Source organism: Propithecus coquereli, unplaced genomic scaffold (assembly GCF_000956105.1).
Source record: "Propithecus coquereli isolate 6110/MARCELLA unplaced genomic scaffold, Pcoq_1.0 Scaffold47, whole genome shotgun sequence".
Classification (NCBI taxonomy): Eukaryota; Metazoa; Chordata; class Mammalia; order Primates; family Indriidae; genus Propithecus; species Propithecus coquereli.
In genome coordinates, this window is record NW_012150507.1 from 791,063 (window position 1) to 803,258 (window position 12,196).

Below are 12,196 nucleotides of genomic sequence, written 5' to 3' on the forward strand. Positions count from 1 at the left end.
TGGAGTGTGTCCCTCTTACTCTCACTGCCTTAAGTATAGCAGGTCCTTACTAAATATGGATCAGCTGCAAAATTAAATAATCACTTTTCTATTAGACATCAGTGGTGAATGATTAATAATATGAGTAATTATAATACTTACCTTCATGTTTCTCTCCCCACCCCTTTTTCTCTTTCTCAGTATTGACATTAATACATTTTTTCTATTTATGGGAAGTTTATGCATCCTTGCATAAACCTATAAAATTTCTATATACTGGCTTATCTTTTAAACAGGAAGAAATAATATCTACCCCTTTTCCCCATATTTATTAATGTTTGGCTGGAGAAGTCAATCAGTCATGAAATCAAGTAGCATGCTACCTTCAGCAGCTGTAGATGCTGTTGAATTGTCCTTTGTTCATATTAGTATCATCAATTTAGTGGAGACTATTGAACAAATAACAATACCTGGAGGATTAGCTTAAACATGAAACACAATTCAGCTAGCTAAATCACAATAAAATGAAAAGGTATATGACTAAATGAGAGTGTCTTATTCATTTGGGCTCTTCTTCAAAATAAATATACAAATATGTTTAAGAGAGAGTGAGTGACAGTTGAAAGTACATAGGAAATACCAGGTCCTCTTCAATGAATTATGAATAGTTGATTATTTCACCAAGAAATTTCAAACACAGATGGTAAAATATTAATCAGCCTCAGCCCCTACTTATCATGCAGGACAGAAGGAAACCTCAGACACAAATGTTATTAGTCATGATTCAGGTCATTTGGAAAAGTATATTCTGGAGCTGGCATGAGTAGGTCAGAGATGCAGGACAAATGTGATTGAACAGGAGAAAGTAGAATGATGTCATTGGTTAGGTCAGCTGAGACAGGAAATCTGTAGGCTGCACCTTAATTCTCATACCATCTTCATATCTGTCAAATAAAGTTAATGAGTCATTCCAAACAATGAATGACTGTTGTTTGATGCTACAAGACAAATTACTTTGCAAGGTCACTACATATGAACACCAGGTTACTTTATTAACCTCAGACTGAGATAATCAAGAAGGAAATAATGAATTTTAATCTGACAACCCCCCCAAATGACAAAGTTTTATTTTTCATTCAATTGTAATCATACCTCATAGATATAAGTATAATTATTTGCCTTCCTAGAACTAATATGCTACTGTGATGATGGTAAAAATACATATCTATACAGCATCATAATTTCAGGGCAAAATGCACATGTATATAACCAAAATAAATAGATAAATAATAAACTTGTTAATGATTACACAATATCCCAGCATGAGGCCAAGTGTTTTACATGTACAATATCACTGAATACTCAACACTATGAGAAAGGTAATAGTATCATCATACTTGTTTTGTAGCAAGAGAACTAATTTTCAGTGAAATAAATATCTTGTCCAAGACAGTAGGTGACTAAGTGGGATTCAAACCTAGGTTGTCTGACAACAACATCTGCACTATTTATCACAATAATATTTTGCTAGTGTGTGTACATGTGGAAAGACAAAGAGAGAGAGAAAAAGGGAAAGAGAGAGAGAGGTAGACAGAGAGATTGTGCCTATATGGAAGGGCAAGTTTTCCTTTCTTCTAGCTAATAGCTTCTTGATGAAGGTATATTTTGACAAAGGTAATGCCCTCCAGTTATATTTCGTTGAAGAGATTAGTGGCTGAACAAACCTGAATGACTATACATCCATTCAGCTTACCAGAACCTTCAAAGTCATTTTCAGAGGGTGTGTCAAATTGTATTACAACATACATTAGTCATCTTTATAGTTTTACTTATTGATGTGATGGCCACCACATGACATACTCCCTGAAAATGTCACGAAAATAAATTACTATAAGAAACTTAAAGTAAGTTGGAGAAGGTACAAAAAAATATAGCAAAAGCTGGTTTTATAAGTAGCATTGACTGACATATTTTACAGAGAGAGTATAATGATAATTTTTATGACAACTTATACAAGGAAGCACTCTAATATTTTTAAATTATTTCAACAACATTAAAATTCCTTATTAGCCCAGTATATTTAATTTGCTAGAACTATACTATTTAGCAAAAAGCTTATTGCACTTCAACGTTAGTAATATTTGGCTTTATTGTTTTCCTGGACACCATGAGTCCCTTGGAAGGTAGGTTAGCATTGAATGACCAAGAAACTAAATGCTAGAGTCAGATAACACAGGTTTAGGTTCTGTTAGCACATTGTTTTTCAGCTGTGCAATCTTAGAGGTGTTGTTTAAATTCTCTGAGTTCCAATTTTTTTATTTCAAATAATAGCACTCGATTATACACTGCTCATCAGTAAAGAAAAAAAGTATAAGGCAAGAAAAGCACTTACCACAGTACCACATACATGGTAAATAACCAGATGTTGGAGCTATTATTAAAATATATTATTGTTCATTTCCAGGTACAATGCTGAAAGCACCCTCCATCTTGCCTTTCCCACTGACTGTACCTGTAAATCTTGGACATAATGCATGGAGCAGCTATTCAAGGACTCTGAAAGTTGTAACATATGTATTGTGGAAGACCAGAATTGTAAGTACTCTGAAAGGGTGGTGAGTTTATCATTTTTATTTCTCTCCAGTATTCCCCAACCTGGTTTCAGAAAAGTCTCACATCTGCAAGGAGGCATCAGAAGGAACACAGGAAGCTCAAGAGAAGTCTTCATCTCTGGCTTGAGAATTAGAAAAGGGGTTTCATAATGCTCATAGAGAGAAGAGGAAATCTGCCTTTTGTCTTTTCATTGCTGTCTCTTGCCCCAGCCCAGGATGGCCCACAGATGCTTAACACTCTGGGGAAAGAGAAAAATCCCGATAAGAGGAACTGTGGCCCACAAATAAGGGGTATACGCTATTGCTTTTGTGTGACTCTATTTTCCTATTGCTTAGCTCCAGACATGAGTACATACGAAGGAAATGAGTGTCAAGACTGGCTAAAGAAAATCCCATGCTTTCAGCCAGAGGATTCCCAGTGAATCGGAAAGTTCCAGTGAGATTGCAAAGAGGGAGAAGCTTAGGAAAGCGACCCTATAAATTAGTTTATAAAGTGTTGAGTTCACCATCGAGCTCTATATATGTAGTTTTAACCCTAAACAGTATACCACAGACAGAAAACTAAACTAAGATGGATATCGCTGCTCAAATCTCCACTGGCCACTGGGTGGCACAGAAGTGGGGAAGATCCAAATGGTACTCAAAAAGCTTTAATAAGAGAATTGATATTGTGACCACGATCATCGGAAAACTGAAAAATATTGATGAGTAATTAAAGATAACATAAATAAATGAAGAGATATATGGTGATTATTATACATTAAAATTATTTAAAATTTAAAAATTCTGACAATATCAAACGTTTTGGATGTGGAACCACTGGAGTGCTCATTCATTGCTGGTAGGAATGCAAAACGAAACAGGCACTCTGGAAAACAGTTGGTAGTTTCTCACAAAGTAAAATATATATTTACCGTATGACTCAGCACTCCCACTCCTGAGTATTTACCGTAGATTGGTGAAAACACGTTTACACAGAAACCTTTACACAAATCTTTTTAGCATCTTTACTCATAATTCTCTAAAATTAGAAACAACCCAATGTCCTTTAGTTGGTTAATGATTAAACGAACAGTGGTACATTTACACAATGGACTCAACAGAGCAAAGGAACAAACTAAATACCTGCAACAACTTGAATGAATCTCAGAATCATTATGGTGAGTGAAATAAGCCAGTTTCAAAAGGTTACATATTGTATTTTAGATTCCTAGCCAAGAGGGAGACACAGGAAGCCTCATGCGTAGCAAAATGCTGTTTATTTTGAGCATCTGGGTGCAAATGGGTGGAGGCCAAAAGAAAGTCCATCCCAAGGGAGGGGAAAGCTTTGCGTTTCATAGAGGGGTTCTCTGGGGGCAGTGAGTACCTGGGCCAGAACAGTCGCTGTAATAAAAATTTTTTAAACAACTGATTTCTGGGATCGTTGCCTAGGTCTCATCCTGCAGAGATAAAAGGCGCGGTAGGGGCGGGGTAGCTTCGTCCTTATCGGAGGGGATAGGAATGCTGGCGCAGGTGTCTGTTTTACAACCTGGGAACTCTCCAGACTCCTACAGCTATTATTTCACAAGCCTAAGTTTTCCATTAACCGTGTTCTATCCTATACATACTTTTCGGGTTCCCACCTGGAACAAACCTAATATTGTACAATTTCATTTTTATGACATTCTCAAAAATACAATTCTATAGTGACAGAGCAGATCAGTGAATGCCAGGGTTTAGAAGCAGGGGAGGGTGACACTACAAAGGCATGGCAGGGCAGAGATTTTGGAGGGTGGTGCAGCTGTTCTATATCCTGATTGTGGCGGTATTTACATGAATCTATAGAGCTATTAAAATTTATAGAACTGTACAACAAAAATAGTTAATTTTATTGCATGTTACTTAAAAATAAAATATAGTGGAATCAATGGAAGCTTTTTGCACTAGGGATATTCTCAGCCTCAAAAAATAGGAAAATAAACTAACATTGACTTAATCTAATAGATAAGAAACACAGAAGTAAGCAGTTGCTTGTATGGTCAGCTGCTCATAAATGCCATCAAGGCCACAGACAGTTGTACTTTCAGTTCATCATCTTTACCTGTTAAATTTTTAACCTCAGGCTTGTTGCATTGTGGTCAAAAGATGGCCACCACATCTTCCAACATTAAGAGCTTGCTTAAGGCTGGAAGAAGTGTGTTAAGAAGAAAGCAATATTTGCCCTAGTTACCAGGAATCAAACCCTTTCCAGAAGACCACCTACTTCCAGCAGTCCTCTCTTTACATTTCATTGGCCAGAACTGGGTCACTTACCCACCACTAAACCAATCACTAAGGAAAAACTGAGGGATTACCTTGAATAAATCAACAAATTACAATTAATTTTCATGGATTGGAGTAAAGCCCTATTCCCTAAAAGTAAGTAAAACCCAAAAAACTATTTGCTTCTGCTACTTAAGAATATGAGATAAATTTTTCTAGCTTGGTTTTTTCCACGTAATATTTGGAATTTTGTTAAAAGACTACGCACTTTTAAAAATATTCCTTTTCACTAATAAAACAATTATTTCAAATTCTCATAACAAGTATTCTAATATATTTAGCCTGTATCATAGAAAATTGCATCTTGGATAAGCTTAAATTTGTTTCACATCAAGAACATTAAAAAGAAATACATGAAAAACATGTCCATGAATGTACATGGAGAGGAATTACTGATTTGGAGAAAATAAACTGATATAAATATCTGACCAAAATATTAACAACCAAAGTGTTTCCATTCTATACTATTAAGTGTTTTCTAAAATTTTCTTTCATTTTTTCTGACTACCTTAAGATAGAGTATTTTTTTTAAAAATGCTTCAATGCCAATGTCATTCACTTAAGAACTGCGTGATAACAGAGTATTGTTTAGGTAAAGGGGATCTGGAGGAAGACAGTAAAGACGTGAGAACAAATGGCAAAATTCACATTTCTTTTTTATTTTAAAAGTCTCAGGTATTTTCTCTGTTCAGCCTTTGCTCATTGCTGTTCTCATTTTCATCTTTCAAGCTCTGTGCAAAATTTCAAACCAGAGAGGAAATGTTTGGAACATTGGGCTGTTGGTCCTTTTATAGCCTTGCTGATCTTTGCGTCTGGCACCTTCCTTACATTTTGTAGTTTCCCATGGAGTTTGCAAAACCCAAAGAAAGGTTTATTTTAGTCCAAGATGGTGTCAAAGAACAATTTCAAGTGTTCATGTAAGTAGCTGCCAGTGGATCAGCATTTCAGAAGCTCAGGTGGAAATTCAAATGGAATTCAGACACTTTCTTTAGGTCTACTTTTATAAGTGATCTTGCTGACTTAATGTTACATTCTTTTTTAAATGCTAAGCTTTGCTGAGCAATGTGCAGATAAATAGAATATAAACTGCTAAACTACATGCTGTACCAGTTATGCAAAGACAGGTACAGTGTCTGACTCATTGTTAGTTACTGTCCCCTTAGGGAATAAGATGAAGCAGTTGCTCTGAGCAATTTCTATTGACTCACCAGTCCTTTTCGGGAAATGACGAGTTTCTTTAAGGACAGCAATCTATAAAGCTAAAGTAGATATGACTGTGAAATTTCACTTGTCATCTAGAAAGAGAAAAATTTAAATCCCATTGTCCCCACTCTTAGCCCAATTCTGGCATTTGGTTGAGGTATTCATTTAAGAGAATGAAGCTGATTCTCTGCACGCATACTCTCAAAGAAAGCAATTGTACTGACAAAGACGTTCAATGACTAGATGGATCCAGGTCATGTCATTGCAGGGAATTTTATCCAATGCAATTGATTAGGTTTCCTGCAAGAACTATACTTTGTAATGGTATAAAATCATTAGTTTCTTTCTGTGATTTATAAGTCCAATAGTTTACTTGAATGTCATGATAAACACTCTTGTCTGCTGTTAAGTGCCTACACACACATACACACACACACTCATTTGACTCACTGTCCAACACACAACTGCATTCTTGGCAGTCATTTGAAGGCCTAGACTCCTCCATCTTGTCAAACAACCACGGAGAATAAAGAGAAATTAATACCGTGCTTTTACAACAAAGTTCCTCACTTTATATGTAAATAATGCAATGCTAAGCGCAGAGAAATAGAAAACTTGCTCAATAGGATAACGAAAGGAGGCACAAGAGACTGGCTAGTCATCATAATGAGGTATAATATTCAGCTCCTTTAATATTCACACCCCCAAATCTACTAGTCCCTAAATTCAAACCCAGGCTCCACTATTTATTAGGTATGTGACCTGTAGCAAATTAGTTATCATACCAGTAATTCAATGTCTTCATTAGCCGTAGTGTAATTATAGTAACAGCACTTATTTCAAAGGATTATCCTAAAGATGAGATGTATTAGTACACATATTGTGCTTAAAATAATACTGGGTATATAATAAACCATCTCTAAATATTAGATTTTATTTCTATTATTTATGTTTTTTCATAATATTTGTAATAGTGGTTTTATTGGTGAAAAACTATAAACGATATAATAGCCCACCAATATTTAAATTATGGTATAGTTGTCCTTTGGCATATGCAGGGAATTTGTTCCAGGACCCCTTGTGAATACCAAAATCCAAGGATACTCAAGTTCATTATATAAAATGCCATAGTATTTGCCTACAACCTCTTCATGTCCTCCCATATACTTTTTTTAATTTCAAAATATTAAGGGGGTACAAATGTTTTTGTTACATGGTTTAAGTCAGAGCTATAAATGTGCCCATCACTCAAATAGTGTTCATTGCATCCATTAGTTTGGTTTTTGCCTCTACTGTCCTCCTTCCCTCCCTCCTGCTTAATTTTCAATGACTTTTGCTTCCCTCTGTGCACTTGTGTGCCCATCAGTTAGTTCCAATTTAATAATGAGTACATGTGGTGTTTGTTATTCCATTCTTGAGATACATTGCTAAGCATAATGGTCTCCAATTCCTTCTAAATTGCTGCAAAAGGAATTAATTTATCCTTTTTTCATGGCTAAGTAGTACTCCATGGTGTATATACACCACATTTGTTAATCCACATATGAATTGATGGGCACTTGGGTAGATTCCAAATCCTTGTAATTGTGAATTCTGCTGCAATAAACATTTGAATGCAGATGTCTTTTGGATAAAATGACTTCTTTTCCTTTGGGTAGATACCCAGTAGTGTGATTGCTGGATCGAATAGTAGGTCTACTTTTAGTTCTTTGGGAAATCTGCATTTTCTTTCCCATAAGTGTTGTACTAATTTGCAGTCCCACCAGGATGTGTGTAAGTGTTCCTTTCTCTCTGCATCCACACCAGCATCTATTGTTTGTGGACTTTTTAATAAAAGCCATTCTAACAGGGATAATAAAGTGATATCTCACTGTGGTTTTAATTTACATTTCCCTGATGATTAATGCTGTTGAATATTTTTTCATATGTTTCTTGGTAGTTTGTCTATCTTCTATTGAAAAACCTTTGTTCACATCTTTTGTTCACTTTTTAATGGGGCTTTTTTTCTTGCCGATTTGAGTTCTTTGTAGATTCTGGATATTAGCCTTTATTGTCTGTGCTGATTGTGAATATTTTCTCCCATTCTGTAGGTTGTCTATTTTTCTTGTTCCTGTAATTGCCATTGCTGTTGTAGTCATAAATTCTTTGCCCAAGCCAATATCTAGAAGAGTTTTTCCTACATTATGTTCTAGAATCTTTATGATTTCATGCCTCACATTTAAGTCTTTTATCCATCTTGAATTAATTTTTGTGAGTGGTGAAACATAGGGGTCCTGTTTCATTCTTCTGTGTGTGGCTATCCAGTTTTCACAGCACCATTTATTGACCAGGGCTTCTTTTCCCCAGTGTATGTTGTTGTCTGCTTTGTCAAAGATAGTTGGCTGTAGGTGGATAGTTTTATATTTGGGTTCTCTGTTCTGTTCCATTGGTCTATGTGTTTTCGTACCAATACCATGCTACTTTGATTACTATAGTACTTTAGTACAGTTTGATGTCTGGTAATGTGATGCCTCCCCTCTCCACTGCTGCTGGCCTTTGTGGGGATTGCTCTACCTGGGGTCTCCCCGCAGAGATGACAGTGCCAGCTGATTGAGGCTATCTAGAGAGTGCCCATGGGTTCCCGGGCTGTGGGCGTTTACTCTAACCAGGTCGTGGCGTATTGGCGGCTCAAAGTTGGGAGGTACCTGGTGGGGTAATGGACCTTGGAGCAGTTCTGCCAGCTGTTAGGCAGTGGTGGAGGATCGGAGGTGGGTTCTTGGGATCTAGGTACAGTGCTGGAATCTCGGGGGCAGTGTCCTAGGCCTGGCGGGAGCTCTGGTGCACAGGGGCAGAGCCCTGGGCTCCAGCGTGAGAGCCTTAGAGCCCAGCCCGGACTGAGGTGGAGCCAGGATTAGGGCTAATGAGCAGGGCCTGGGAGCCAGAAGCAGGACCCTGCGGGTGGCAGGCTGATCCAACCTGGAGGGCGGAGTCAGGGCTGAACAGGCAGCAGGCTGTTCTGCAGTATTGGGGACCACACAGATGCCAGGTCACGCAGGTGCAGTCGGGCCCAGCACCCCAGGTACTGCAGAGTTCTCCCCGCCCCTCGCCCCAGGACCCGCTGAAGCAGTCGCCCAAAGCTTCCCAAGTTTGAGCCTGCAGTGCCCCCGTCAACTTCCGTGCTCAGATCCTGTTGTGTACCTTAGTCCGCTCCCTCCCCAGCCTGGTGGGGGCAATGTGAAGGCCACCGCAGCAAAGCTGAGTCCTGTGTCAAGGTGGTGCTGTGCACCCAAAAGTACAGGATGGCTTCAGCTGCAGAAACCCAGGTTCAGCTGCCTCCCAGTCCCCACTGTGCCTGTGGCCTGGTGCAACGACTCCGCACACACTCCAGGCAGGTCCCCCGCCTGTCCAGGCAGAGGCCTGTGGTGGTGGAGAGAGCTCTCGCACAGTTCAGCCACAGTGCCTGTGGGGTGAGCACGGCGCCCCAGCTCTCTATTCTCCCATTCTGCCCCATGTGTAGAAGACTCCCCACGGTTACCTTCAATCTTGTCAAATGTATCACCCCATCACCTTCTCCTTCACTACCAGTGTCCCATGTCTCTTCTCTGCGATTTCACAGGGTTCCTTTCAAGAAGAGCTATTCATAGATAATCATCTGCCTGCAATTTACACTGCTTTCCTTGAGAGCAGCACGCTCATGGGCTGCTTCTAGACTACCATCTTCCTCTGTGCTTTTGAATAAAATTTTTTTATAAACCTAAAACCACTCTCTTTCAACAGGTATCTTTCCCTTTGAGGCCATGGGTGCCAAACTTCTCTCCAGGTCTCCTTCTGATGGTGGTTTCAGGATACACTCTTTCAGCAGTGGCAGCCAGACCCCACACCAACTCCCGCCAGTGACCCTGCGGGAAACTTTCCCTGGGGTGAGAGGCACTCTGGCAACTTGCTTGGCCTATTTTTATTTCTATTTTATTTTTTATTTTTCTGTCTTTTTTGTTAGAGTATAAATCATTTAAGACCTGACTCTACAAATCCTTTAGCACTGCCTGACAAATAATACTTGCTTAATAAATGCATGTCAAATGTGTAAATAATAATATACATACGAAATCTCATGTAATATAAATACACATATATATTCTCATGTAATGCTTGCAAGTCACATAAGGTATGTATTTTATTAATATCTTGATTTTAATAGGTGAAGGAAAGGAGGTTAAGAGAGGTTATATAATCTGTCCAAAGTCGCACAGTTAACGAGAACTCCAATCCAGGCCTATATATCTTTCCGAGGCATCCCTTTCCCACTACTGCACACTGCCTAGGAGTAAGTAAGCCAATTTAGTCATACCACCATAATAATGATTATTATAGAACTAAAATTCTGTACTTTTATTTATTTTTCCCACTTCTGTGAATGCCTCAATAGGAGGCAGCGGGCTGTATTAGTCAATTGACAAGTTAGCCACATAGATCGAAGTGTATCTCCTCTTTCAAGCATATAGACAAGACAGCAATTGGGGTACATGACAGCTTTCGATTAACTCTGAGAGGGAAGAATTGCATGGTGTTAATGACCATGTTCAAAGAGGCCTAATAAACCCAGGCTGGGTTACAATCTGAGTGGGGAGATTGGTAGGAACAATTTGGAGAATACCTGTGATGGCCAAGTCATCCATCTGAACTTCTGGGGAAGGATTTTTATGCCAGTGCATGAAGCTAAGGGCAAAATATGTATCTTTAGTTGAAACACTCAAGTGACCTTGTGAGAGTAAGAGGAAGATTTCAACTTACAGAGCACGCTATGTTCCTAGACTGGGCCGGTAGCAAGACAACTGATTCCCAGTTAAAAACATTACAAGACTGAGGCTCCTCCTCCTGCTCCACTCCCCTTCATTAGCACCTTGGACAAGAGCCTGAAGAATGCAATGGGGAGGATGGTTACAGAAGTCTTCCAGGAGAGGCAAAAACTGGGGTTTGAACTGGGAATAAAAATTGAGCCAAAGGAGAGAGAATAGCACATGGAGATTGATTAATTTTTTTAAACAAGTATTTATCTAGTGCCTACCATTGCCAAGTAGTGTTCTAGGAACTGATGATATGCCAGTTACCAAAGCAGATGAGAAATTTCTGTAGTTATGATGCCTACAATTAATCAACTAGATGTAGACAATGAATAATTAATTAAGCTAAATAAAGAGTATGTCCATTGTTAATAAGGACTACAAAGAAAGATAAATTAGGAAAGGGGCATAGACAGAGCTGAGCAAAGGTTTACAATGACAGTTATAGTTGTCAGGGAAGGCCTCACTGAGGAAGTGACATTTGAGCAAATGCTAAATAGACACAGGGAATTGTAGGCAATTTGTTATTGCTCAGGCATTGAGTACTAAGAAGAAATGGAAGGAAACAATGATGGTATATCAAAGAAAGACCAGCTCATAAAAGGCTTTGTATACCATGCGATAATCTTCGGTTTTAAGCTACTGGGAATCACCAAAAGTTTTTCAAAAGCTAGAGATGACATAGTCTCATCTGTATTTCAAAAAGGGCATTCTGACAGCAGCAGAGAAGAGAAAACATGTAGCCCAGGGAGGAGGCATCTCCCATAGGCAGGTGAAGTAACAATGAGAGCAAAAACTAAGCCACTGGAAGTGGAAAAGGAGAGGCAGAAAGAGAACAAAGTGACTTAGGAGGTACAATCAACTAATTTTTAAACAACTGGATGTGGTTGGTGAGGGAAGAGTCATAGATGACTCTAAGGTTTCCAGCTTTGCCATTCACTAAGATTTAGAGCATTGAAATAAGTGAAGGTTCAGGAAGAATATATGTAGGTGGGAATGTCACATAATCAGTAGGACAAATGGGCTCAGAGCTCACAAAGAGAAGTCTGCCCTAAATATAGATGTAGGATTCATCATCATATAGGTAGAGTAGAAAACATGGCAGAGGATAAGATCACTCAGAGATTTGAATGAGACTTCTTTCCTAACCAGCATATCAAAACTCAGGTAGAATGGAAACTGACTTACTGATCTAATCTAACATCTCTTACTCTTTCCAATGTATCACATAGTTTTAATGTATTCCTGGATATAATTATTTAACATCATTTTACCTAGTCT

General features: G+C 38.5%; 1 pseudogene; it reads left to right on the forward strand.

The window, feature by feature from the left end:
* Nucleotides 1–2,146: 2,146 nt before the first annotated feature.
* Nucleotides 2,147–12,196, forward strand: part of LOC105819090 — a 13,972-nt pseudogene continuing 3,922 nt past the window's right edge.